The sequence below is a fragment of the Eublepharis macularius genome, chromosome 11 (genome assembly GCF_028583425.1).
Source record: "Eublepharis macularius isolate TG4126 chromosome 11, MPM_Emac_v1.0, whole genome shotgun sequence".
Classification (NCBI taxonomy): Eukaryota; Metazoa; Chordata; class Lepidosauria; order Squamata; family Eublepharidae; genus Eublepharis; species Eublepharis macularius.
In genome coordinates, this window is record NC_072800.1 from 64,032,901 (window position 1) to 64,059,618 (window position 26,718).

Genomic DNA, 26,718 nt, shown 5'->3' on the forward strand with positions numbered 1-26,718 from the left:
TTTACCCTCTACACTAATGAGTCCTTCACTCCTACTTAAACACTGAACTGAGCAAGGTGCAATAGAACAAAAACACATTATAATGACAGGATGTTACAGTATAATGAGTGGGCTGTAATCCCTTTATCAGGCAGACAGTATAGTTAAGAGCAGAAAATGTACAAGCTGAGGTAGAACAAGCTAACCCTCTCAGGAGTTTTAATAGGTTTGTTGGTCTTGTTAATGAGTATTGCTTTCAGCAACCATACAGTGAAAGTTGAGGGCTCTTTTTTAAAAGCCACAACATCCCTGAATGCTTAGATGAAATAAAAAAGTGTGGAATTACACAAAACACAAGATTAAGATTGGCCCCCTGTTGTAGGAGAAATGCTTGCAGAAGTACTAACTTTGCAAAGAGAAGATAATGGCATATAAAGGCAGGGCACTTCTTATCCTACTATATAAATGTCAAACCATGTTGCTGACAACTCACTTTTTATCCCCACACACATGCAGTACAATGCTCATGCTGAGTACATGGGGATAAGAAGCGAACAGGGGCAAAACAGTTTGCCTCCCCACGGCCTCCTCAGGGCCTCCAGAGTCCTGGAAAGGCCCCGCATGGCAGTGGGAAGGCCCGGCACCATGGCACCAGGCCTTCCTGCTGCCTCTAAGCTTTTGGAGGCTTGGGAAGGATCGGTACGGCAGGGAGCTGATCCGCGGAGAAGAAGAGGTGGTGGCAGAGCCCACCCACCTGCCACTCAACTGGGCAGGGGGAAGGCGGGTGAACTCACTTTCTCCCTGCCCAGCTGATCCATGGGTAAGGGGTACAGTGGTGGAGCCAACCCACCTGCCTGCTGCTCAGCTAGGCAGGTAGAAGGTGGGCTCCCTCTCCAAAGGGCCTTCCTGTCAACTACACCGGCTGCAGGGCTGCTCTTCGCCTCTCCACTGGCCTGGAGCCCTTAGAGGCCTTTCTGCGGAGCCAGTGGGGAGGTGCAGTGTGGGGAGCTCCCTCCCTATATGGCATTCCTGCTGTCTCTGCTCGTGGTGGGGCCACACTATGCCGGAGGGAGACACAGCAGCAGGACAGCTAGACAAGCCCACCAGCCTCTCCAGAGGGCACTGCCACCACTGCAGGACAGACATGCAAGCCCACCCACTCCTTGGAAGGAGCCACAATGGTGGGACAGTTGGGTGAGCCCACCTCTCTGGAGGGAGCTGCCACTGCAGGATGGCTAGGCGAGCCCACCTGCCCTTCTGGAGGGAGCCATCGCAGCAGGATAGCCAGGTGAGCCTGTCCTCTTCTCCGGAGGGAGATGCTGTGGCAGGACTGCAGGGCGATCCCATCCACTTCTGTGGAGGGAGCTGCCACCGCAGGATGGACAGATAAGTCCACCCACCCTTCCAGAGTGCACCATCACCACAAGAAACCCAGAGTTCCTGGATTTTCTAGGGCCTGTTTTTTTTTTTAAAAAAAAAAAACGGGCTCTGTTGCTAGTTTAATCAATAAGATAATTTAAAATTAGGGGTGATGTTCAGCATAAGTTAGTCCAAGTAACAACAACAACAACAACATTTGATTTATATACTGCGCTACAGGATGACTTAACACTCACTCAGAGCAGTTTACAAAGTATGTTATTATTGGTTGTTGTGGATTTTCCGGGCTGTATAGCCGTGGTCTTGGCATTGTAGTTCCTGACGTTTCGTGTTATTATTATCCCCACAACAACAAACATCCTGTGAGGTGGGTGGGGCTGAGAGAGCTCTAAGAGAGCTGCCAAGGTCACCCAGCTGTCGTCAAGTGGAAGAGTGGGGAATCAAACCCAGTTCTCCAGATTAGAGTCCTGCACTCTTAACTACTACACCAAGCTGGCTCTCTGTTAAAATGGCATTTATTAATCATGACTGTGATCCTATTCTATTGATCTCACTGGAACTTAGCAGTAATTACCTTTCACTCAATTATGCCTGATATTTCTATTTTTATATATATATACTTTTTATTAAGTTTAAATATAGATATATAAACATAACACCACGGGATGGTGGGGGGTATCAAGGGAAGTAATATAAGACAAAGATACATACTTGTGTATTATGTTAGTTTTCCATCTCTACAATTCATTTATCTTTATAGCTTCTTTTCATTACTCTAAACCTAGTATTTCTGTAAGACCACTCTGCTTAACTCTAATCATCGTTTTCTTTTCTTTTTTTCCTCTCTCTTCTTCTTTTCCTCTTCTCTTCCTTTTCCTTTTCCCCTTTCCTTTCCTTTCCCCTTCTTTCCCCTTCATTTATTTTCTCTAGTCATATCCTCATTAAATATAGTTAGCTTCTTATTCCATATTTTGATTTAATCCATCCACAAAAGGGTGTCCATTATGCCTGATATTTCCAATGTATGGTAATATTTTCATACGCGCTATATATAATACAACATGATATGTATGTATATAACATGATAATTTAGTTAACCATTTTACAAATATTTGTTTGGGTGAAGGAATACACTATTTCCATATAGCCATCAATGCTGTTTTTACTTTTTTTTTGCAGTGTTAAGGCTATCGTTGTGGCATCATTTAGATTTTTGCTATGGTTTTTCACTTTGAAATGAAGCTTGGCAGGGTTTATAAGGAGGTATGTACAGCCCTTAATTCCCGAACCTCAATCCAAAGTCTGCCTGGCTAGATTCACTGTGTCCATATCACTCATAGGGTACTTTCCTTCCCTTCTCTTCCATGCTCTGCTGGAAGTTCTGAATTCTTGAAAAATTGGGAAACTGAGTCTTCTGGACCAAAATCATCTATTCCTTTCAACCACTGAATATTCTAACAAAATAGCAAGGAGATGTATGCATTTGATGAAGAGAGCCGTGGCTCTCAAAAGCTTATGCTACAATAAAGTTAGTCTTAAAGGTGCTACAGGACTCTTTGTTATTTTTCTACTGCAGACTAACACGGCCAACTCCTCTGGATCTATGAACATTCTGAGTCCTTCTTGTCATTATCTTGTGACAGGCTATATTTCAAGCAGGCAGTAGTAAAGCTCACACTTTGTATATGGAAACTCCCAGGTTCACTTCCGAGAATCTCCAGATAACACATCTTCAGTAGGAGCTGCTGGCGGGGGGGGGGGGGAGCTATTCTCTTCCAGTCACACCATTTTCTGGAGAAACTTTGGCCTATCACAGCAGACAGTATGGAGTTAGGTGGGCCAATGATCTGACTTGATAAGACAGCTTCATATACGTCTGTCCACATTGCGATTTGAAATGATACTACTGAGACAAGTCAGCTATCTTATCTCTTTGTAACTCTCTAGGTTTTCCATACAATAGGGCCCAGATTAGTCACACAACATCCTTTTACCAGATCATCTAGTATTTTTAAATGGTACCCCACTCAATTTGCATAAACCATTTCTCCAAACTCTAAGAAACTCTTTATAATATGCAGTGCCACCAGGGTACTTCTACCTAAAGACATGTGACCCAAATGCAGCTATTTAGAGCTGACCCATTTGATTGTGCACGGGTTCTCTATTAAGTGAGTTCTGCTCAGGGCTGTTCATTCATTAGCTCCATAACGGAAAGTGCCCCTGTTCTCCTAATGAAACAGTTAAACTATTTTTAATGAGCTATCCTGAGATTACACACAAAAAACCCTGTTAACGCTACTGATTGCTACTTTTTTAAGCTTACACTTCTGCCCTATTGTTTTAATAACATTAATTATTCACAAGCCTCTCTGTATAATTAAAATGCATAAATTAGAATGTGGATGCAATAGCATTAATTAAGTACAGACACATTCTGTAAAAGTCAAGTGCGGGAGGCTATACTTTTTGCATGCAAAATTTGTTATGGGCAGAATGGCGAAGGGGAAGACTTTGACATGTTGGAAACTATCCAAAATCTAATTGGTCTTTTTAAAAAAAATTCACTGACAATGAACTGTCAATTAAATATTTACAGCTTATTCCGTTCCACTGAAGACAGGACTCCTAACTGTCTGAGGCGCACAGATTTATAGTGACAAACAAGTGGAACTTGGTCTTCTGATTTTACCTTCTCTGGTTGAAATTAATACACTGAGCTTTCCATACAGATGGTTTTAAAATAGCAACCAATTAGCTCCCATGTGCATTTTAAAATCATCACATCTACCTCCAGAGCCTGATTGCCTAATTACAGTTGTCTGCCATGGGGAAAAGCTATAATTTCTAGCTTGCCTATTGATCTGAGGAAAGTACGGCCATTGCTACATCAGGCAGAGTTCCTTGAGGTCAGGGATGTTTCTCCCTATGAAGTTGTTAAACCCAATTCGTATAACAAACTGCACATCATTCTAGCCTCATTTACATCTACAATTCATATTTTGGTAAACAAATCCCTGTCTGGGTAGCTTATTTATTTGGAACTTTAATTAGTGAAGTGTTTTGTAATCCTTATTGCCCTATCCCGAATAACAGCCCCCGCCCTGAATAAATCACTATCATTCTGCAGGTATGATCCAACTTGCACACACTACAGGGCATTCCCACAGGAAACTATCTGCTCCCTTCTGCAGCTGACAATCTTTGGCCTGGCACACATAGTTCCAGGTGCACCATCGCTATTTATTTCATTTGTACCTCACTTTTCTCCCCTATGAAAACCCAAAGTGGCTTACAGCATTCTTCCCTCCTCAATTTTATCCTCACAACAACCCTGTTGAAGTAGGTTAGGCTACAAATGTGTAACTGGCCTAAAGTCACTTCCATGCCAGAGTAAAGATCTGGACCTTGATCTCCAAGAATTTAGGCCAATACTTTAACCACTACCCATGCCAGCTCACTCCTGTCTGCAATGGATCCAGCTCTTATCTTCAATGCAATGTCAATCCGTGCCTTTGTAGTAGCCTCACAACATCTCCGAGCATTGGTGCCTAGGCTGCTGGAAGTACAGAGAGACGCGATGATGCCACTTCTTTATGAATAAGGAATTGAAGCCATGCGACACACCTTATCCATTAATGACAGCAGATATTTAGTAGTGATACAAACTGACAATTAGTATAACCATGCTACCATTATCTGTTCTCCTTTCACCATCTGTAGTCAATCCCAGATTCTTCATTTATATGGACTGCAATGATTGACTGAAGAGCCCATGGAAAAAGCTGGAGATAAAAGCTTAGGATTCCTTACTTACATGAGAAGACACATGTAAAGGTAAAAATTATTCTTGAATACATTTAGCCCATGGATGCAATTTTCACTGTAAATAAGTTCATCGATTGTGCCGTGGGCTTTTGCTTTGGCTTATTCTTCTGAATATGCCATTCATAGTCTTTTGACACTTTCTTTTCTGATAGAAGAAAAATCAATGGCACATTGGTGTATCTTTGTTTTTTAGAATGTAGCCGGGAGTCCCCATAGTCAATTAGAAATCATTTATTGAATCCAAGGGTTGTAAGGTTGTTTAATAGACTGCATGGCCATTAAAGTATGCTGACCTTGACAATACCATGTGCCAGTTGGCTTCAGAAATTGATTGCAAAGGTCTCTATTCTGTTCAAGGGGACTAAGGTGAAAAGTAGGTCACTTTGGATAGCAGCCCTACAGAGAGATATGCCTGCATAAACGTAACCAATGAAGAAATTACATCTGAAACCATACTTGCGTAAAGAGAATGGTGCACGGAGCATAGTGCAACTTTCTTTTATTTTCTCCAAGGTTCCAAAAACAAAGCTTGCTTCTGGCCAGCAGCAAATCAGAGCAAGGTTGCAGAGCAGGAATAGGTAAAGGTAAAGGTAGTTCCCTGTGCAAGCACTGAGTCGTTACTGACCCATGGGGGGGATGTCACATCATGACGTTTTCTTGGCAGACTTTTGTAACTGGGTGTTTTGCCATTGCCTTCCCCAGTCATCTACACTTTACCCCCAGGAAACTGGGTACTCATTTTACCGACCTCAGAAGGATGGAAGGCTGAGTCAACCTTGAGTTGGCTACCTGAACCCAGCTTCTGCCAGGATCGAACTCAGACTCGTGACTCGTGAGCAGAGCTTGGGCTGCAGTTCTGCAGCTTACCACTCTGCACCACGGGGCACACAGATATACTTAGTAGAGCAATTTACTACTACTTTGTATACATGCAGGAAGCTCATGCACTGGCCAACCCAAATGCTGCATTATGCAAATGTGAAGGCCAGCAGGTGGGCATTGTGCTTTGGTTTGAGACCCACCCATATTGCAGCAAGTTTTCTTGTGCATATGTCCTTCATCATTAGGGTTTGGTGCAATATTTTTACCCATTACCAGAGCTCTTTGGAGAAAGGGTAGGTTAGTGTGATTTTTGAATGTGGGCAACTTCACTAGTTAGAGATGGCAGTGAAACTGATATTTATTGAAGAGAACCAGAAGGGGTTGCTTTGAGCTGAGTCCTGGTTTCACTGATCAACCACTGTGAAAATAAGTCATGGTTTCTTGTGATGTCTGGACTGAGCCTTCAAGTCCAAAAGCCAAAAGCAGAGTAATAAATTTTACTACACTTTTATTGCTTTGACATCTTTTTCTATAGTTGATGGATCTGAAGTTCCCATGCAACGTAAGAATGCCAAAGCCTCATTATATAATGTATTCAAGTGCTGTCTTGAAAATGAATCGTTCATTGTACATAAAGACATATGGTACATACAGCCAGTGTGGTTTTTAAAAAAAGATTTACCAAGAGTTGATGGAAAAGGCAGGACACACCTGCAAGTGGCAAACTTACAAAGTAAGTACATTAAGCCTCAGCTATAGAATCCAAAACAAGCATAGCCAATAACTTGAGAATGGGGGTGCAAGCCTTAATTCTTGTTGAACCATCTCCTGGATGCTCAATAGCAAGCTCTACCTGGTTTACCAATCAATTTCACTTATCCTATTATGGAACCACCTCAAGTGGTAAGAGGTGAAGGGCAAGGCAACAGAAGACACAGAGATATCAGATGGAGACAAAAGGCCACAGCTTTATTGATTACAGCTTATGGAGCCTTGAATCCATGTAGGACTCAGATCCAAACATTGGCTGACCTGCCTGCCAGCTGATGACCTCCTCAGCCCATCTGCTGGAGGGGGACCTGTGGAATGACAGTAGGTAGGATTTCACATGGGCATAAACCTCTGAGTGGATCCTCTATCACCTGGGAGTGAGCATGCCCTGGCAGCCCCCAAGCTATGCTTGGCCCTGCCATGCATCACCCCCAAGATCCCTTAAAGGGAGTGAATCCCCTTTCCAAAGATCCACGTTCAATATCAAACCACCACCAAGATTATGGCAAACTACCAGAATTCAGAGCCGCATACGTGACTTGTATCCCGCTGCACATAAAGAACATTCCCACAGAACTTCAGACCAAAACCCAAGCCAACCAAGGGAATGATGAGTAGGACGTGGGTCACAAGTAAATGCAAGTGTGTTCCTGCTGGTACCTGGATTTATTCATCCCTGGCAGACCTGACTGAAGACTGAGTTCCCCAAATTTGCCCACAGGGTCTGCCCCCAAAAGCCTGGCTGACCTGCCCTTAGCTGGGCAGCTTGAATTTTACTGGCTTCTGTGCCACCTCATGGAAGCCACTGGAAAGCAACTGGGCCAGAGTGAATGGCAGCTGCCCCATGGAGCCATGAAAGGGCTGTCCTGAGCTATTTTGGCCAGTGGAGATGACAGCCACCCTGCCCAGCATCCCATACCCCACAGCCCACAAATGGAGGCCCCAGGTGAGTCTGGGATCAGAGCTTCTAGTGGATAACAGGCACATTTATCCCAAGCTGTCTGCTTCAAACCAGAGGGAGAAAAAATGGTCAGGATCCCACAAACTCTGCTGCAATTTCTTGTAGTCCTTCCACTTACAGAGCCATGCTTGCTCTTTAATTCTCCTAGGAGGACTATAGATCGGGATGTTATCACCAGCTTTTCATTTATTGTCAATTCCTTCAATTTGTTCACCATTTAGCCTTGTATTCCCTCTCTTCCTCTTTCACGGATCATTCCTTTTACTTTTTCTCTGATGAGCTCAGGTATTCTCACACACTCTAAAGACAACTAGTCCCTTTCCTCCTCTATTAAATGACTCACACTTGAAATTCTTCCTGTTGCATTACTTCAGGAGGACAACATGGACTCCAACTCTGCTTTTAGCCGAATAAACAAAGTTATCTCTCTTTGTCTGCTGCTTTCTTGCTGCAGTAATCCACCTGACATCGTTTTAGATTTGCATCCATTCTGAAATAACTCGGTGTTATGTGTATATCCTACAATAAATGTGGGTTATGTGTAGTGTTACTCAGATTCAGAATAGATAAAACCATTTTCTAGACAATAGTTGAAATCCTGGGTGCATAGTACATGTGTAAAAATAAAGATGGAAAAAATCTATTAGATGCTTAGCAGAATTTAGCACTTATTCTACCACTGAATAATAAGCATTATCATTATTAGTCATAATAATAATAATTCCTCATAATATGTAGACTTACAACATGAAACACTTTTTCGGATATTCAAATACTGATAATATTATTATTATTATTTTTAAACCAGGCTTCATAGATTAAGATACAGAAGCAAATCCAAGCACAGCTTTTTGCCATTAATAGTATTACTCCACATGTATTAAGCCTGGAAGGTTGGTGTGTCATATGGTTGTTGTTTTAAATTCCAATAAGAAAGGAAATATAACTCAAACTGTGGTTTGCCAACCTCCAGGTGCAGCTTGAGGATGTCCTAGAATTACAATTGATGTCCATATGAAAGAGATCATTTCTCCTGAAGAAAATGGCTGCTTTGGAGGGTGGACTCTATGGCATGATACCCCATGAAGGTCCCTACCTCCCCAAACCTTGATCTCCCCCAGTTTCACCCTCCCCCCTCAAATCTCCAGAAATTTCCCAACCCAGAGTTAGCAAACCTAGCAAGCATATAATCCTAACTCTGTATTAAAATATGATATAGTAATTCCAGCTTGTTCCAATATCTTAACAGCTGCTAATGCTTTGTAGGGACTTTTGATGAAATGTCTATTGTCTGTGGCAATTGGTATCATATTACCTCAGTAGTTCATTAAACGTAATTCCTTTACAATTTTATAGCATTTTTACCCACAGATTCCTTTAAAATATTACCCCCAACTTATCGATGTTTAAATCTTGTACTGTCATTACCCTAATTCTATTGATGATAATTTCCAGTATCTTTTATTAAATTATTCCATCTTTATTCAATTAGCTGAAAAAGGCTAATATCTAGACCGTACCTAGTTCAAAAGACCTTTGACAGAAAAAACACTAAAATCCCAAAGTAAGATTTATTGACAATTAATCAGTTATCTGTAAGTCACTCTTATCCCACCAATAAGTATTTTTATTATAAACAGGTAAAAGCATCTCAGTTCACTGAAATCTTTAAATAAATTGTTTTTCATCAGTCACTCTTCCCTCTAATAATATTTTATCTACCACTCTCTTCTGAAAACTGCGTTGTTACATTGATATCTGACTTTAATTGCCTCCGAGAATGAGGACAAAAGGCAATCCTTTCCAATATTAGGGCCAATAGAAAGGAAGAGTATGAGAAATCCATAGTTAAGCATCAGTTCACTTTTTATCAACATTACCTCATTGTGATATAATTGTAATAATAAACAGGAATGCATGGACATTCCTTGAGTCATTCCCTTACATGTACAGAAGTTGTCTGCACTGTATCTCACTCTTCCTTCATTCTAACTAGGAAAATATCTAAAATTAAATCTGAAATTTGATCATGCAGTTTGCTATAGTTTCCAACTTGTCTTAAAAAATGTTTCACCTGTTCCCCCATTTCTTGTATACATATTAAACAAATGCAGCCTTGTGGGACTCGTATGTATGAACAAGTTTTATTGTATGTAGTTTTTAGTGTCGTGTACAAATACACCTACAAGAGAGAGAGAAATGATATAGAAGAAGATGCTGTGGCAAACTGCACCAGCATGATACTGTGAACAAAATTTGAACCTAAGAACAGAAAAGATGCATCTACTCCTATCTTTGCTGGAAACAAGACCTCAAATCGCGTGATGGCGTCACTTCTGTGACGTTATCACGCAAGGCGGAGTATGCCACCCGTGCGGTGCGCCTGCGGAGGCAGCATGCAGGGCTGGGAAGCCGCCCACACCATTTGCCTCCCCGCAGGACAGGGGGCGGCTGGCTGTCCCCTGTCCTGCGGGGAGGCGAATGACACGGGTGGTCTTGCAGCCCCCTGCGCTGCCTTTTTCCTGTCCTGTGGAGCAGGCGAAAGGCAGCATGGGGGGCTGGGAGGCTGCTTGCGCTGCCACCCGTGTGCTCCCAGCTGCTGGCAGCTGCTCCTGGCACCCCCTCCCTGGCGGTGCTGGAGGCAGACTACCCCTCCTGCCCCCTTGATCTGGGCCTGCATCAGGGAGCTGCAATGAAGAGAGGAAAGGAGGCAAAGTCACCCTTTCTGCCTCTTCTGCCATTGGAGCAGACCTTTTCTATCAACTGAGCTCCACTGATGGAGGAGTTGGAAAATTATTGTTCCCCTGTCCCCAGTCTCACTGCAGCCCACCAACCTACGTGACTATTAATTGGAGTTGTCAAGTTCCTGCTGGTAGCAGGGGATCTCCTACCCCCTTTGGGCTCACTAAGCTGGGTGGTGGGAGAAAAATGAGAGGAAGATGGCCACCATCCCAACACACTGATGTCATGTCAAGTGCAACCAGAAGCAATATCACAGCATCTCCAGCGATGCTCTAGCATTCTGTCAAAACTCTCTGGTTAACCAGTTTCGGCCAAATGCCAGAACATTCCTGGCAAAATGCTGACATCAGCAGTGAGGTTCCCCCCAGTGGGGGAGTCTCTCACCAGTTGCCAGTCTTGCGCCAGCTTTGCCCTGGCCATCCTACTATCAATTCATGTTAACGTACTAGTAATCCATTCAGATCCCACAGACTTGGGAATCAACTTTCCCATCATCAGAAGGGACTGCTTGAGGGGGGTGGGGGTGGAAATCCATGCTCCTTGTATGAAGTATTGCTGGATTAAATATATTCCTAGGTATTACTTATAGTAGTAGTCATTCTCAGCCATACAAATTAAACTTGAGCCAAATCTTTTCTGAAATTCCTCACCAAAAGTTTCTCAGAGGCCAAGAATCAGTTGTTTCTCCCAGAACACCCCCTCCCCCCGCACACATGCTGATTCTATTGCATACATACAATCTTATGAGTCATTAGTATTTTTTTCTGAAATGAGAGAGTCCCATCTGAAATTCTAGATCCTATGGAGTGTGTCCATTTTCCCCACCATGCTTAGGCCCTCAAGGCCTTTCATTCCCCATAGCTGTTTCATATCTATTGGCTGCAGTGGGAATTTGCATTAGTGGGAGAAGCAGTTAAACATGCCTGAAATTCTGGCTCTTGCTCTGTCTTCATTCCAGAATAAAGTGTCTGGCAACTGGAAGTGTTTGGAAGGTCAAGCATCCAGTACACAGCCTTTTGTATGGAGGTAAAAATCCAGGACATTAATATTTTATGAGTATAAAAACTGAAATGAAATTGTTGTTTTATGCCGTGATTCTTTTAAATTGGGGTACTAAAGATTTTAACACTCGCATTTCAGCTATTAAAATTAAATTTATAAGTGTACCTGTATGTGGTATATAAGTCATTTGAAATTATTTTGACATCTACAAGGTCCATGGTCAAAAATATTTCTAAATGTTTTTTCTGTCATACAAATATTATCTCAAAATTCACACACAGAGAGGTTTGTCTTGACCTTTCCCCCTAATTGTAGGCTTGCCAGCCCTATGCTGGCAAATCCTAGGAGATTTTGGGGGTGGTGCCTGGGAAGGGTAGAGTTTTAGGGGATGTAGTATCATGGTAAATATTATAGTGACTGGGAAAAATCCTAGAGCATCATAGTAGATGTGATGTCCCTTCCAGGTACAGCAGGCAGGAGGAAAGGAGGAAAGAAATGTGGTATTCACTTCTGGGTGATGCTGTAGGAATCCCTCCAATCTTTATAGTATTTACCACAAAGATTAAAGAAATTCCTAGAGCATCCCCATTGATGCTTTAGTATTCTCCTTTTTCTTTCACTCCTCATTGAAGGCAGAGGATTGAGGGCTGGGGCAGGTCTCACCTGCTATCAATGGGCAAATGACAGGAATGTGAAGTAGAGATGGGCACGAACTGAAAAAAAACCGAACCATGTGTTTCGTGCTTCATCGAATTTCACGAACCACAAACTTTCCTGAACCTGCCCCTGGTTCGCGAACTGGTTCATTTGGTTCGTGAAAATGTCACATCCAGGCCAGAAAACCATCACTTTCAGGTCAGCAGAAGGTCACTTCCGGGTCAACAGAAGGTCACTTCCGGGTCAGCAGAAGGTCTGCAGGAAGTCCATCCCCTGTTGCCTAGGAAACTGATTGATTGGTACCAGGCTGTCTGCAGTGATGAACCAAAAAACGAACCAAATGAACCAGCCTAAAAGTTCATGGCGGTTCATCAGAAATGGGATCTGACAAACAGTGGTTCATGAACCATGAACTGGCCTGGTTCCTGCTTAATTTTGGTTCGTATTTCAGTTCGTGCCCATCTCTAATGTGAAGTTCTGCAGCATATTCCTTCACCCACCACTCTGGTAATGCTCTAGGTTATGTAGAAGAAGCTTGCAATGCAGGTACTTCTTACACTAGTGCAGAAAACAACTTATTTGGAGCGTGGATGGGTAATTTTATTCTCCCCTAAGTACTTAGATTTATCCTCCAACTCACAAAGGCAGAAATTGCACTCCCCCCCTCCTGGATTACTACAGTTGATGTGCAAACTAAATTTTAAAAAATTATAGTATATATATCCTCTTACCTATTTGTAAAATGAAAACACAATGGCACGCAATTTGCAATTTAGGAAGTGAATTCTCTCCAAGGATTTAGAAAAATGCATATCATTTGGTATTAAGGGCCAATTAATACGATTACTTCTTACATGGTTAGATAGTAAAAAGGTGATTACATGTTCCTTTTTCTGCCTTGAAGTGAAGAAACTTTAAAATTGAAAGCTTTTTCTCAATAGAAATATACTACTCATATGAACTCTTGTAAGGATGCTTCAGAGAAAAAAGATATTTAAGTGGCTGATTACAGTTTGATAGTGTTTCATAAAGAACTCCAGAGGTACCTATTAACCCTCTGAACTCAGCCTTTCTACATAGATTTACTTGGAAGAGTTGAAATGAACTATAGTGCAATTAGGGGTGCTGATCCTTGAACCTTCAGTTGTGCCTCTATCAGCCATCTGATCTCTAGCTATTAACAGGTGATAATATTTATCTTTGTATCTGTGAATAGCTTCACCTATTAATGCCTGCATAACAAGCTCCTATTAAAGGTGGGTTGGTATGAGTTTTTCAGGTAATTTGGCTACCTTAAATACAAGGTATTTTAGATTTAAAAGCATTTGTCTAACAACTTTTGTTAACATCTTTTAACAATCCAGGGTTACCAGTTTCTCTATAGGAATTGCCGGAAACACTATAGTATTTATTTATTTATTTGAGTGGCTTTATGCCTGAGATTTTCAGTGTCTTTCATATTTGGTGTGGAGGTTAAGACTGTGGGACTCTAATTCGGAGAACCGAGTTTGATTTTCACTCCTCTGCTTGAAGTCACTTGGTGACCTTGTGATAGTCACAGCTCTTTTGGAGCTCTCTCAGCCCCACCCACCTCACAGGGTGATTGTCATAAGGATAATAATAACACACTTTGTAAACCACTCTGAGTGTTAAGTTGTCTTGAAGGCCGGTATATAAATCGAACGTTGTTGTTATTATTATATTAGGAAATAACGGTTCAGAATTTATTATAAACTTGACTGGTCAAGTTTATGATTCATCAGTTAGAGGACAATTGAACTGCTTTAGCTTAGATCCAAAATGATAAGGGATATGAGACATAGTTAATTGGTTGAAGGGTCTGGCAGGTGAGAACAAAACTCCAGCCTTAGCCTGATCAGGTTTTTTTGCTGGTAGAAGCAAAAAGAAGAAAACTAAAGGGGGCACCAATGGAAGAGTAATAGCTGAAGGAAGATATCTGTGATCTGGCAAGATCGAGCCTGGAAAGAAGACATGCTAAGTTGAGAAGGTCTGCTAAGGAAGAGATGGTATCTTCCAGATGCTGTACCTTAGTGTCCTTATTGTAGCATTGTCTTTACTATGTGTGTATGTGTTATATTCATTGACAAGTTCTTTATCAAGTGCATTCAGTATTTTTGTTCAGATCATCTGGCAACCCTATTGAGAGAGGAGGCAAGAGTCTTCAAAATAAAGTGAAAGGCAGAGGGAGAAGGTAGATCTCGCTATTGCTACTTCTCTTGCTGGTAAAATCCCAAGGCAATGGTGCAAGCATCTTGGAAGCAAATAATCCAGAACAAACAGAGAGAGAAGAAGCAAATACATGGGAGACCTCTGTAGCGGCACAAAGGAGTGAATCCAGCAGACGTGCATATAGATTCTTGCTCCAGTTATATAATAGAGGCAGCAAGGTCCAAAAACAATGTTGTGGGAATATTTTCAAATAGGATAAAGAAGGGAAGGTAACCAAGTTGGGAGAGGGTTTGTTTGGGACAATCTTGGTCTGATCTGAAATGAGTGTCTTTGAGCAATACTGAATGGCCCAAATTAGATCAATCTGAAGCAAGAATCTTTCAGTGGTTTCAATGGTTGTGAGGGACATTCTTTCCTTGGTAAATGATGCAGAGTGTGTTTGTGTGTGTGTGTGTGGCTGTAAGCAAGTTCATCACTGAGAAACTTTGATTAATGATCTAATTACCTGATTCTGTGCAAGTCAAGGCATCTTTGGAAGACAGCCCTATTCTAGTTAGACTGACTGAATTAGGTATGAACTTATTCACTGTACTTTTCTCATGGAAATGGTCCCAAACCCCATTTCTTGGCCTGATAGGATGTGTAGAGAAGAACTGGTACCCACATCAAAATGTGTGTACGTGTGAGTTATAAAAACAAATGGCAGCTTGTTTGGAACAGTTGATCATTAGAAAGTGTACCATACAGAAAGAACTCTGTGTGACCAATGTCTTCCTGTGAAGACATTGGCTACAATCAGACACAATACTAAGCTGCAGTTAAACTCCAGTCTGCCATGATAGGCACAAATATGTCTAGCATGCTCCCCTTGCTATTCCCTCCTTTTTCTCATGCAGAGTGTGAAAACAAATGCTGATTAAAATACATATTCCAGTTACCATAATGTCCATGCAGGAACCTGGATGAAATGGAGTTTCTTCTCCCACAAACTTTTAAAATTGTAAGCTGAGTTTGTGGAAAGCAAACAATTCACCCAAAAGCCTACGATGGTTAGGCTAGGTTACTAGGGACTCACAGCAATTCCTTGATGCCCACCAGCAATTCCTTGATACCTCCTTGAAATTGCTTGATGCTCACTGGGCCCTCTGGCACCAGTAGGAGGAATTGGGAGGGAGGAAAAGCCTGGCACACTAGAGTCACACCAGAGTCCCAATGTTGTCAGGATCTGTCATGTTCTTAACCTGAGTTACACCATATTAAATGGATAGTTGTTAGTCTTTCTCTCCCTCCAGGTCCAGATGTTATTTTGACCGCGCTTTCCATGGGAGAGAATACTCTTATCTGTTTCCACAGCCAGAGACCTTGACGAGCCGAGCCTTCTCACAGCAAAGTTCTCATCGCCCTGGAAGATGGGGGGGGGGGGAGGCTGGGAATGAAGGGTTTGATGTATCACATGTTATGCTTTCTTTTCCCATTCTCGACAATGACTGTGTTCAGCTAAGGTCCATCCTGGGCCTTGGAATATGGATACTTGTATCAGAGCCTAGTCTTTCAATAAAACCTTTTGAAATCAGGAAGGGGGAGACAAACTCTAGATAACAGGGATTCCATAGTCTGACAAATGTCACTTCTGGTTTAAACTTGAAGCAATAAGGGGTGCTCTAGCATTCCATGAAGACTCTATGCCCTGATGTCACTTCTGGGTGCACGGGAAGTGACTTCAGTGTGTTGCTGATGCCAATGCATCTCTGGTGAGCACCCCCATGGTAAGTCTCCCACCAGTTGCCTGTCTGTACTTGATAACCTTAGAGATCAGGCTAAAAGATTTTGACAGGCTCAAAGTCACCTGCAGAGCTTCTATGGTAGAGCAAGGATTGTCCTATGTTTCAGTCCAACATTTTAACTACTACATTACACTGGCTGTTGGGAGTTTGTTTTCATGCAGTGCATGAGGATGGAGGAGCAAGGGGGGTGCATGGGCACAACAAACTAGCTGGTTTCATGTCCTTTGTGGCAAACTGGAGTTTAATTCTGCCTTACTGTGACATCTGAGGGCAGCCATTTTGTAAGTTCTTCACTAATATAAAGAAACTGCCATGCTTTCATTCATTTTAAATCAGCTATACTGCCAGATGTCCTTCTGTCCAGATGCCAGAAAAAGAAATTCATAATGTGATATATTAATTGTACTTTTACATGGCCCTGATATGACCAGACATTGTCATTAACTACAGCATCATTTACTTATTATTATTTATTACTATCAAGTTGGGTTGAAAGCCAGTGTACCAGTGTACTGGTACCAGTATACATGCTTACAGTCTAGGGATTTAAAGAAAAACAACCACTTTATTAAAAGATGTATCTAACAGACAGTGCCATCGATGACTACAAGGAATAGAAAACCAAACCTATTTTGTCCTTTCCTATTTTCTAGTAACAGTAAAAACCCGGCTCAAAATCTAACAGAAAATTCTCCTGCACTCAGAATCTCTTGGTCTTTCTGTGTGAAAAAATCATAGTGACAAGATTTGCCAGAATTATTGCTTATATTTTATGAAGGGAGTTAAAAAAACAGCTACAGCCATATTAGATTTATGTCTCCAGCTGTGAGTTCATTTTGGAACCTCCTGTCATCTAAATGCATAAGCACACATTTCAAGACTCCAAAGAACCTTACGAAGCTCAGCTCATATGCTCCGCTATGTTCTTAGGAATATTAAACAACACCATAACCTTTTCAGTAGCTAAGTAAACAATGCCAAACCTGGCACTCAAGTAAATCACTGTTATGAGGATTAGGAATAAACCTCACAATTCCTTTTCCTACCATGCGGTGGCTTTCATAGTCACCTTAGCTGAGAAGCATGAGGAACTTGGTGCTGCAAAAGGATCCTAGACAGATTTATCTCAGAGACACCAAAGTCTATTATTTTATGTCGGCTAATCTTGTTGCAAACCAGGAGCCGAGCAGGCATTGAAATCTAGAGGATGTCAGCTTGTAATCTAAAATGAGGGTTAGATCCAGCCAGCTTTTCTCACCTATTTCTTCTTATAGCCTCTGTTCCTCATGGATATTGTCCATGTCATGAATTGTCTTTTTGGTGACCCCCCCTCTCCCGTTTTCACTAGCAGAAGTTGGTTGTATCTAACCCTCAGAGCAGAATAGATCCAATACATTTCATCAAGGTTTGAGCATAACTTCCTTTGCATGAAGCTGAAGGAACCTCAAGTGCAAGCCCCATATCTATTCGCTGGATCCACTGGCTCTTATAATGCAGGTTAAGTACAGCTTGTGAATCAAAGTTAAAGACCCAAAAAGGGATTTACAAGCAAATTTGCTACCATGCAACCTTTGGAAAATTTGGGATGTAAATGAAATGTTTTAAGAACTGTATGCCTTAGAAAGATAAATGGTATTGTTCTGTTGTTTGGGGGCACCCAATTATTGCTAATGTATTGCACTTTCTTGAATCACTGCAATAAAACTGATTTTTTTTCACTCTGGGTAATTAATAGCTTGGAATTTAGAACAAAGTGATAATTTGTTAAAATGTGCTATATATCATTATGACTTCATAGGGTTCTTGCTGTAGAGTTTCTGCTGTCTCATGTCTCACTGCTACTGCTGAAAAACATCATTTTGAACTCCTTAAAAGTATTTTGCCTAAGTTGTCATTAAAAGGGGGGGATGTCTAGTAATTTGTTCATGACAAGTTGTATAATTTAACTATCACACTGCTTTATTGTAATCTTTCTATTTTAGATTCTGTCCCAGTCTAATAATGACTACTATAATTTGTGTTCATATCTAAGGTAAAATGTTCTGAGTTCAATGTGTATTAGAGTTACGGCAATCTGTTTAATAGCTTCTTTTATTCTCTTCATAAAGCTCATATTTTAATTCTGGCCAACCTTATCACAATGACACAAAACATACAGCAGTCAACTTACTCCAGCAGCTGACACATTTGCTGCCTAAGCACGAATAACGAATAGTCTCCCATATTGTATCCGTTGCTTTTTTATCTTCTTCATATGTAAATGCATTGGCATGAGGAATAGGAAATTATTTTTTTTTGCCTATACAGCCCTTGGTAAAAATTAACCCTAAAAAAAGGCAAGATTAAAATGACAAAGCAAATGGGATGGGCACAAAATTTAAAGAAAAAAAACTATTTGCATTTTTCTGGAAAATGATAAAGCAAATGGGAAAGAAAAATTATTATTTGCATTGTACTGGTTCTACATTCTGTACAGGACTACAGGCTTATCACCCAGTTGGCAGTAGCATCCTTTGTAATTCCTTAATAAGTGGCCTTTTCTGCATGGGGCTTTTTCATCAGTCCTGGCCTCAGACAGCTTTGATTTATCCTCTGAGTTCTACATGCATGTCTGTTCAGTCTTTCTGCACTTAAAAAAAGCACACGGTCCATTTCTGCTGTGGTCTTTTTTGGGAAAGATGAATGTTAGCAGTTTTATCAGTATGGCTTTTTTTGTACAACACTTAGAAATTACAGGGGTGTTTGGTTAACCTCTGTCTCTCCCAGTTTGAGCTCTAAAGTTTAAAAGAAAATTTTGTGTTTTGATTGGCTGAGGTATTTTGGAGGGAAAGTTTAAAATATTAAGTGGATTTTTTTCTTTTTTCTTTTTAAAAAAGTTATACAATATTACAACATTGTTGTTTTTAAAAAATATCAGAAAGAGAAAAAACAACCTGGACTTAAAAAAAACAGGCACACACAACACACTCCAACACAATCTTGTGTTGGTAATAGGGCAAATTTACTGCCAAGGTTACACAGCACACAACAAACTATGATAACATGAGTGGGGGGGGGAGAGAAAGGGTGGAGTTACACATTGTTATTCAACCAATCAGGAGGACAGAGCGGGGTAAAGGGGAGAGTGAAAGACAAAAGGCAGGGCAAGAGCTGACACTGGAGAAAATATTCTGCATGTCAAAAAAAGGAGGGGGAGTATGTGCAAAGGCAGAGAAGCCATGGGAAAACCGAGGAGAAACGGAATCTGCAACTGATGCAGCCTTTCACAATGCCAAACCCCCAAAGTGTGGGAAGCAATATGGAGACTGAAATATTTTGACTATGTGTGCCGAACTTGGAGGAGACATCGAAACTGTATGGGGCCAGGAGGACTTGCCAAAAAGCCCCATGTGGAAAAGGTCTCTCTCTCCCTGCACGCATACCATCAGGTTTTTTTACAGTAAAGTTAAAAGACAGCTTTTTTTGAAGTGCAGAATGTTTTCTTTGGTGTAAGTGGCCCTGCCTTTCACCACCCCTTTTATCCCTCTGCATCTTGATGGGTAGAACAGCAATGAGTAATCACACCCTCCCCTCCCCTTCTTCCCTCACCACCCTCTGGCCTCATCCTTTAAGAAATATAATTTATTTGTTGTGTTTGCACAATAACCTTGGCAGTTGATCTCGGCAATAAATTGTCTGCTCACCAATACAAGCTATTGGGATGACATTTTGTACAGGAATCTCTGTGTTTCCGTTATTTTTTAGACCAGTTCCCTTCCCCCTTTGATTTGTTTTTAAAACAACGATGTGGCAATGTTGCTATTTTATTATTTTTTTAATGTAAATGGCTTCCAAAATTGGGAAACTCTCACTTAATATTCTAAAGTTTCCCTCTAGAACACCTCAGCCAATCAACACACTGACAAAACTGTGGATGTCACAAAGACTGCAGCAGAAACAGGGCATTTTTCTAAGTACAAAAATTAAAAAACAGGCACCATTTTTGTTTGATTCTCTCAAATGCAGAATTACAAAGCCTGGTGCTGATCTGATCCTCATAGGCCAAGTACCCAGAAAATTTGCTGTGAGCATGTAGAAGAGGCCATCATATTGGCATGGGTTATAAAGAGTTACTTCTACACATGCACCAGTGCACCATCATTAATTTCTTCTTTCAATTGCTTTCCCCCCCCCGGGGCGGCGCAAGTGTTTGTGGCGTTCGCGGCTGGCCAGCTGGGTGCCCCTGCACGTGTGCGCAAGCGCGCGTGCACCGGCCTACGTGATGACGTCACGGGTGGGCAGCCTCCGAGCTCTCCTGCTCGGTTGCCTGTGCCACCGCAGATGCCTGCCCGCGGTGCCTGCGCCCGGCCGGGGGCTTGTGTTCGTGGTGGCGGCGGTGGTGCGGGGTGGGAGGGATAGGAAGCTGCTGCTTTGTGGCGCATGCTCCCACCCCCTGCGCCTCCTCCGGTGCTCCCTCCAGCACCCCGCGCCTGAGGCCACTGCCTACGTGGCCTCTATGGGCGCGCCAGCCCTGCCCCCCCCCCCTCATTTTGGTAGATGCTATTCTGAAAAATCCCTGGACCTTTTTGAGCTGTTTTTCAGATGTCATGCAAGGTTACAGCAGGGAGGGGACATCAGATATCTAGGACATGTTGGATTCAAGGCATCAGAAGTATTCAGTAGCTAATTCATTATATTTGCTTCACCAGCCAAAGTTCCTAAACAAAATACGATTTTCTTTGGGCTTCCCAAGAGCAAATGGTTGGACACTGTAAAAAACAGGATTTTGGAGTATATGGACTCTTCATCTTATTCAACAGGGATCTTCTTATATTGTAACCATGTACAGAACCTTTAACAAGACCAAGAGCTATACCAACTGCTTTCATCTTCCCAACCTGTGACCCAGCCTATGCCCCTACTCCTGCTCATCCCTCTAATATTGCTTTTCTTTTGTCTTGATAGTCCTTGCCATTGTGCTATTTCTTTCTTCTTTACTTCACAGGTTTCCCCTTCTTCTTTTGTATCAAATTGGTAAAAGACAGGGTTGGACAGCTCAAGAAACTTCTTGACAGTGGCTTTTGATATCTTCAACCATACTCCCCTTCTGGAGAGGCTGGCCAGCCTGGAATTTGGGGGTACTATGCTTTGGTGGTTCCTATTTTACTTGGTTGGCCTATTTCGTAAAGTGGTACTGGGGGGCTGCTACTTGGCCCCATGGAATTTACGCTGCAGGTCTATTTTGTCCCCTATACTGTTCAACATCTACATGAACACACTGGGAAAGATTTTCTGGGGAAAGATTGTCTGGGGATTTGAAGTGGGATACTGCCAATATGCAGGTGAATTTGTGGAAGTCCTGAACAGGTACATGGAGATCTTGTTGAAATGAATGAGGGCCAATAAACACAGCTCAATCCAGACAAGACTGAAGTGCTGTTGGCAATAACAAAGCTACATGAGGACTTAGGAGTAGAGATGGGCATGAACAGGAAAAAAAACCCGAACATGATGTTCATTGTTCATTGCCACCCATGAACAGGGACTCATGAACATTTACGAACATGACCTGTTCACGAACATGTTTATGGTTGGATGTTCATGGGAGCTAGAATGGCCCCCTTAGGACTTAGAGAGCCCATATTCACAGGGAGTGTTCAGCAGGCTCTTCTCCAGCCATCATCCAAGTTTGGTCAAGATTGCAATACGAATATCGGAGTTATACATTCCCAAAACTGGTGTCCCCAGGAAACTCCCATTCGATACAATAGGAGCAAGCACCAGGAAAGGTACCAGTAATAAATAATAGCTTGGCCCCAGAGCCTGGCAGCAGCCCTGGAACCTGACGGTGGGTAGATCCCTAATGCACCTCTCTCAGAAACCTGACCTGAGCAGGCACCAGGAAAGGTAACAATAATAAATAATAGCTTGGCCCCAGAGCCTGGCAGCAGCCCTGGAACCTGACAGTGGGTAGATCCCTACCAACCACTCCCAGAAAAAATTCAAGCTCCAATGCACTCTCCCTCTCTCAAATGCTAGCAACAACTCTGCTGAAACTGAAAGCCAGAGCTGGGAGCACTGTGCCTTTTCCAGAGGTCCCATAGAGCAATACAGGAGGTCTGTGGTTGGTGGTCAGAACTGCCTAACAGGGTTTGGAGGGATGAGATTGGTGTTCCCATGGCTACAGACCACCCCCTTCTCACCTGCTCTTTGCTCCCATGCAAATATATGGGAGCTCCACACTTAGTAAATTGGGCTTAGATTGGGGTTTCCAGGGCAACAGGAGGAGTTCAGACAGAGTTCAGACAATTCCCTACGTTGCCAAGGGAATTGATTGATGGTGCCAGACTGTCTGGCTTGACGAAGGGCAGACGAACTGGACGAATGGGGCTTGGAACGAACAGATGTTCATTTGGAACAGGGCCTCACCAACAGCTTGCTTGCGAACAGCAGAATGGGCTGTTTGTGGCTTTTTTTTGTTCGTATTGCTGTTTGTGCCCATCTCTACTTAGGAGTCACCCTGTCCTAGAAGGATTTCTATGCCTATTGAAGGAGCAGGTTCATAACTTGGGGGTGCTCCGGTCTCCTCTGTAGCTTGTATTGCCTTTTGTCAGCTTCTTCTGAAATGCCAGCTAAGGACCTTCCTCTAAACTGTGATCTGGCCACAGTGATCCATGCTGCTATCACTGGTTAGATCACTGTAATGTGCTCTATGGGGAGTTATGTTTGAAAACTGTTCAGAAACTTCAATTGGCCCAGAACGTAGCATCCACCATATTGCAAGGGCCTGGATACAGGGATTTTATTAACGCTGTATCAGCAGCTCAGTAGACTGTTTGACCACAGTATTGCTAGAAAAAGGTAAGAGTCCAGTAGCACCTATAAGACTAACAAAATTTGTGCTAGGGTATGAGCTTTCTTGAGTCACAGCTTACTTCTTCAGTATGGTATTATTCACCATTGATAAGTTTAATGCTTTAGAAAAACATCTAGAAGAAATGCTCATCTCTTACCCTTCTTGAAGTTTTTTAGTTTTTTCCCCCATTGACTGAAAACGTATTCTGGTAGCCATGGGTAAAATAGTGACTGGTATTTTGTAAGTTTAAACTAGGTAAAAGTTTAGTTTCAGCTCAAGAATGTGATTGGTAGTTCTTTCAGCAAAGAAAAAGTGTCACGTATTGGCAGTATAGAAAAGTAAACAAGGATTGCTCTTTTTCTTTCAGTCAGTCATTAACTGTGCTGCAGATTTGATATTTTGATGACTGCATTTTGTTCCATTCACCCAGTACAGGTACAGTGTAATGTAACATACTGGTTCCATAGTCTGATCTGTAAGAATTGTACTTCAAAGGTTTTGGCTACACATACTTTGACTCCCAGTTATACTTTGACTCCCAGTCATTGAACGTGTCCTGAGGTAAAAATACACCTCCCCTCTAGGTTTGCCAATCTCCCTATGGGGCCTGGCTTTACTGTGTGGCTGGCAGGCTGGTGGGTCAGCTGTGGAACTGTGTTTTTTGGTAAAAATTAGGTCAAGGAAACTACAGACAGTTGAAGAAAGACAGTACAAGACTCCTGAAAATGGATTTTATATAAAAGTCAGTATGGCAGCCGAGTTTTTAAATGTTCATGGGGAGATGGTGCACGACCTTTCTAGGGGTTATTTCAATGCGAACCTCTCACATGAACCTGCCAAAGTGCCCACCACACCACTCTTCCTTCAGTCCAACTTCACCTCACACCTCTTGCAGTCATCACCTCTTACTGCCCCCAAAACGCCTCCTGGCAGATGTTGTACAAGATATACCGATGCTAAAAGGAAGAAGCAACTTAGAGATGTGGCAAAGAAATATGCACATTGTACTCCTGCAGTGCACGGAGCAGCAGTGGGCAAGTACTAGCAAGTCCTGAGTCCAAGGTAAAGGTGACCATCCCTGCAGGCCTGGGCACAGTAGTGATGACCCTAGCAGACCTAACAGCCATGATATACCCTGATATTGTCACTATCATGAAGAAGTCCATGAACGGGCTGTGCAAGTGTGCCACTCTGACCCCAAAGAAAGACAAGGCTGCCATCATTAATGAAACACAATTCCCTCGAAGGGGCAGAAATTGAGTACAGATCTGTGGACTCAGTGGTGCAAATGGCTGATGCGGTCCACTACCCTGTGGAGTTCCTCAATATGATCAACCCTCCTGGCTTCCAAGCCCACAAGCTTCTCCTCAAAGTGGGGGCTCCAAAGTGGGGGACAACCACCAATGAGGTCTACAAAGAGGTTCTTCAGTAGAAAAATAAGGTTGTACGTATTTTTCACTTTATTTCTTGCACTACAATCTTTTCCTTTTAAAAATCTCTTCAATAAATGTTACATTTCGAAATTCACTTCATCAGTTTTAGGCATCAACATGCTTCGCTTTATTCAAACACTTTTGTGAAGCTCGGGTACTATGCTATTATACTACAAAATCAACTCAACCCACCCACCCCCTCAAACCAAAAACATTACTTACCCATAAATATTATAACTGGATTTAAAGTAGTTAAATACCATAGTGAAGCACAGGCATGAAGCTAGTGTGTATATATATGAAAATATTAGTAATGCTATGGGGCCTCTTAAATGACATAGCCTGGGGCCTCAGCATGTCTTTATTCAGTCCTAGGACCACAGCTGAAAAACTGCTCCTGAGAAATCCACAATGAAGCATTTCATATTAATATTATCCTTCTCATGTGCAGTTTATGCTTAGTAACGGAACCTTCTAGGGTTGCCGTTTTCCTGGTTGCGGTGGAGGATCCCCCACTCCTATCCTCCACCCCCCACTTACCAGGTTGGCGGGGGGGGGAGGCAGGGGAACAGACTTCCAGGGCACACTCCAGGGGGTGACATCATCACACTGCCCCAGGAGCACTCCCACGCTTTACATGGGGCCGAATTGGGCCCCAAACCAGCCAAATTGAACTCCTTTGGGGCCCAAATTGGTCCAGTGCGAAGCATGCACACTTAAGTGATGTCATCATGCAGGCCCTGGAGTGGCACATGCTTTGCACATGTGCAAAGAGGAAGATTAAGATGAGTGCTGGGTCCCCCCTCCCACCAGGTAAGGGGACCTGGTAACCCTAGAACTATCAAATATCAAATATCAAATATCAGGACAAAAGTACAGTGGACACTAATTGTAACAGAATGAAAATATTAAAGAGAAAAAATGCATCATGATAGTGGCAAGGCTAATGCCAATAAAGGTAATTGATTTGATTTGATAGTGGCAAGGCAAAGTGACAGTGGTGGTGAAGGATGCCCCCCCCCCAAATCTACTGGCTGAACCCAGCCCCTCTTCTCATTGGAGACCCAAAGTAGCTTACAACATCACTCTCATCAGCTTTCCCTTCCTTGTCTGAAATATAGAAAGCTCAGGCTGAATAGCCCACACATGCCTGAGCTCATCAAGGCTTGGAAACAAAGCAGGGTCAGTCATGGTTAGTTCTTGGATGGGAGGCCACTAAGGAAGACCAGAGTTGCTATGTGAGAAAGGTGATGGCAAACCACCTCTGCTCATCTCTTGCCTGGAAAACTCCATGATGCATTGCCATAATTGATTTTGACTTGATGGCACTTAATTAATTATTCTAATCCTTCTAAGAGCCAAGCAGAAGGTGCCATCTCAGTTTGCTACTGGTTAATTTTAGCAGTGAGCAAAATTACAGATCTCTGAACGATGCAATGCTTTCTTAAATATACCCAACTGATATAAGTTTGCATGAAAGAAATTATTTAAGCATTTGCCTCATCAATTTTTTTCTTGGCAAGCTATATTTATCTGTAAAGTAAGTTCTAGTTTAATTAATCAGTGCTGAGGTTATTGTTGATGTGGTGGGGTCAGCCATGTAGCATGCTGCAATAGAGCTTTTTCATAAGCCAGTGTTAAATGATCTCATCAAATTCGTCTCAGTATTGATAAGAAGCAGATTTTCATCATGAACCAGTCACATCAGCAAGAAAATTGAGCTACCTCAATGCATTGTGTCTTATTTTAGTAAGCTGCTCACCTTAGCCACAAAAATGTTCTCTAGAAGATTAAACTGTCCTAATGTGCTTGTTGTTAGGAAGTGGGTGGTCGGAAACAGACATTTACCTTCAGTTATCAGACATAATTCTACTTTACATCAGAGGAAAGTTTAATTTAGAGCACAAGATTAGTTCAGAAGCAATTTTGCAGTCTTCCCATTGCTTAATAGTTAGAGAGATGGAAGCAAAATTAGAATTGCCCAGCTTTGATTTGCCCACCTTCAAGACAAATAGCAAAACTGAAATAATGTTTATATGATATGAAAGATAAAGTCTATATATGCAATCATATTTTTTTGTACACAGCCATTCAGAATATTGTCTATTAACTAAACAATACCCTGGCCCTCAGCTAATAAAGTAGCCTTACATATTGTCCACAACATGCTATGACCAACCAGACAACAATATCTTTCCTTATTCCATCTAGATTTTATTGGGGTGAACCATACACTAATAGCATTCAAGGATTAATAATGTCACACAGTAATGAAAACAATGACCTAACACAAAGCTTGTAATTAGTATGCCGAAGCCTGCCTGTTTAGTGGCA

The 26,718-nt window shown here is 42.2% G+C and overlaps 1 protein-coding gene across 1 annotated transcript in view; it reads right to left on the reverse strand.

Annotated features, from left to right (window-relative positions):
• Positions 1 to 26,718, reverse strand: part of ZNF804B (zinc finger protein 804B) — a 294,325-nt gene that overhangs the window by 19,345 nt on the left and 248,262 nt on the right. The gene's annotated exons all lie outside the window — the stretch shown is intronic.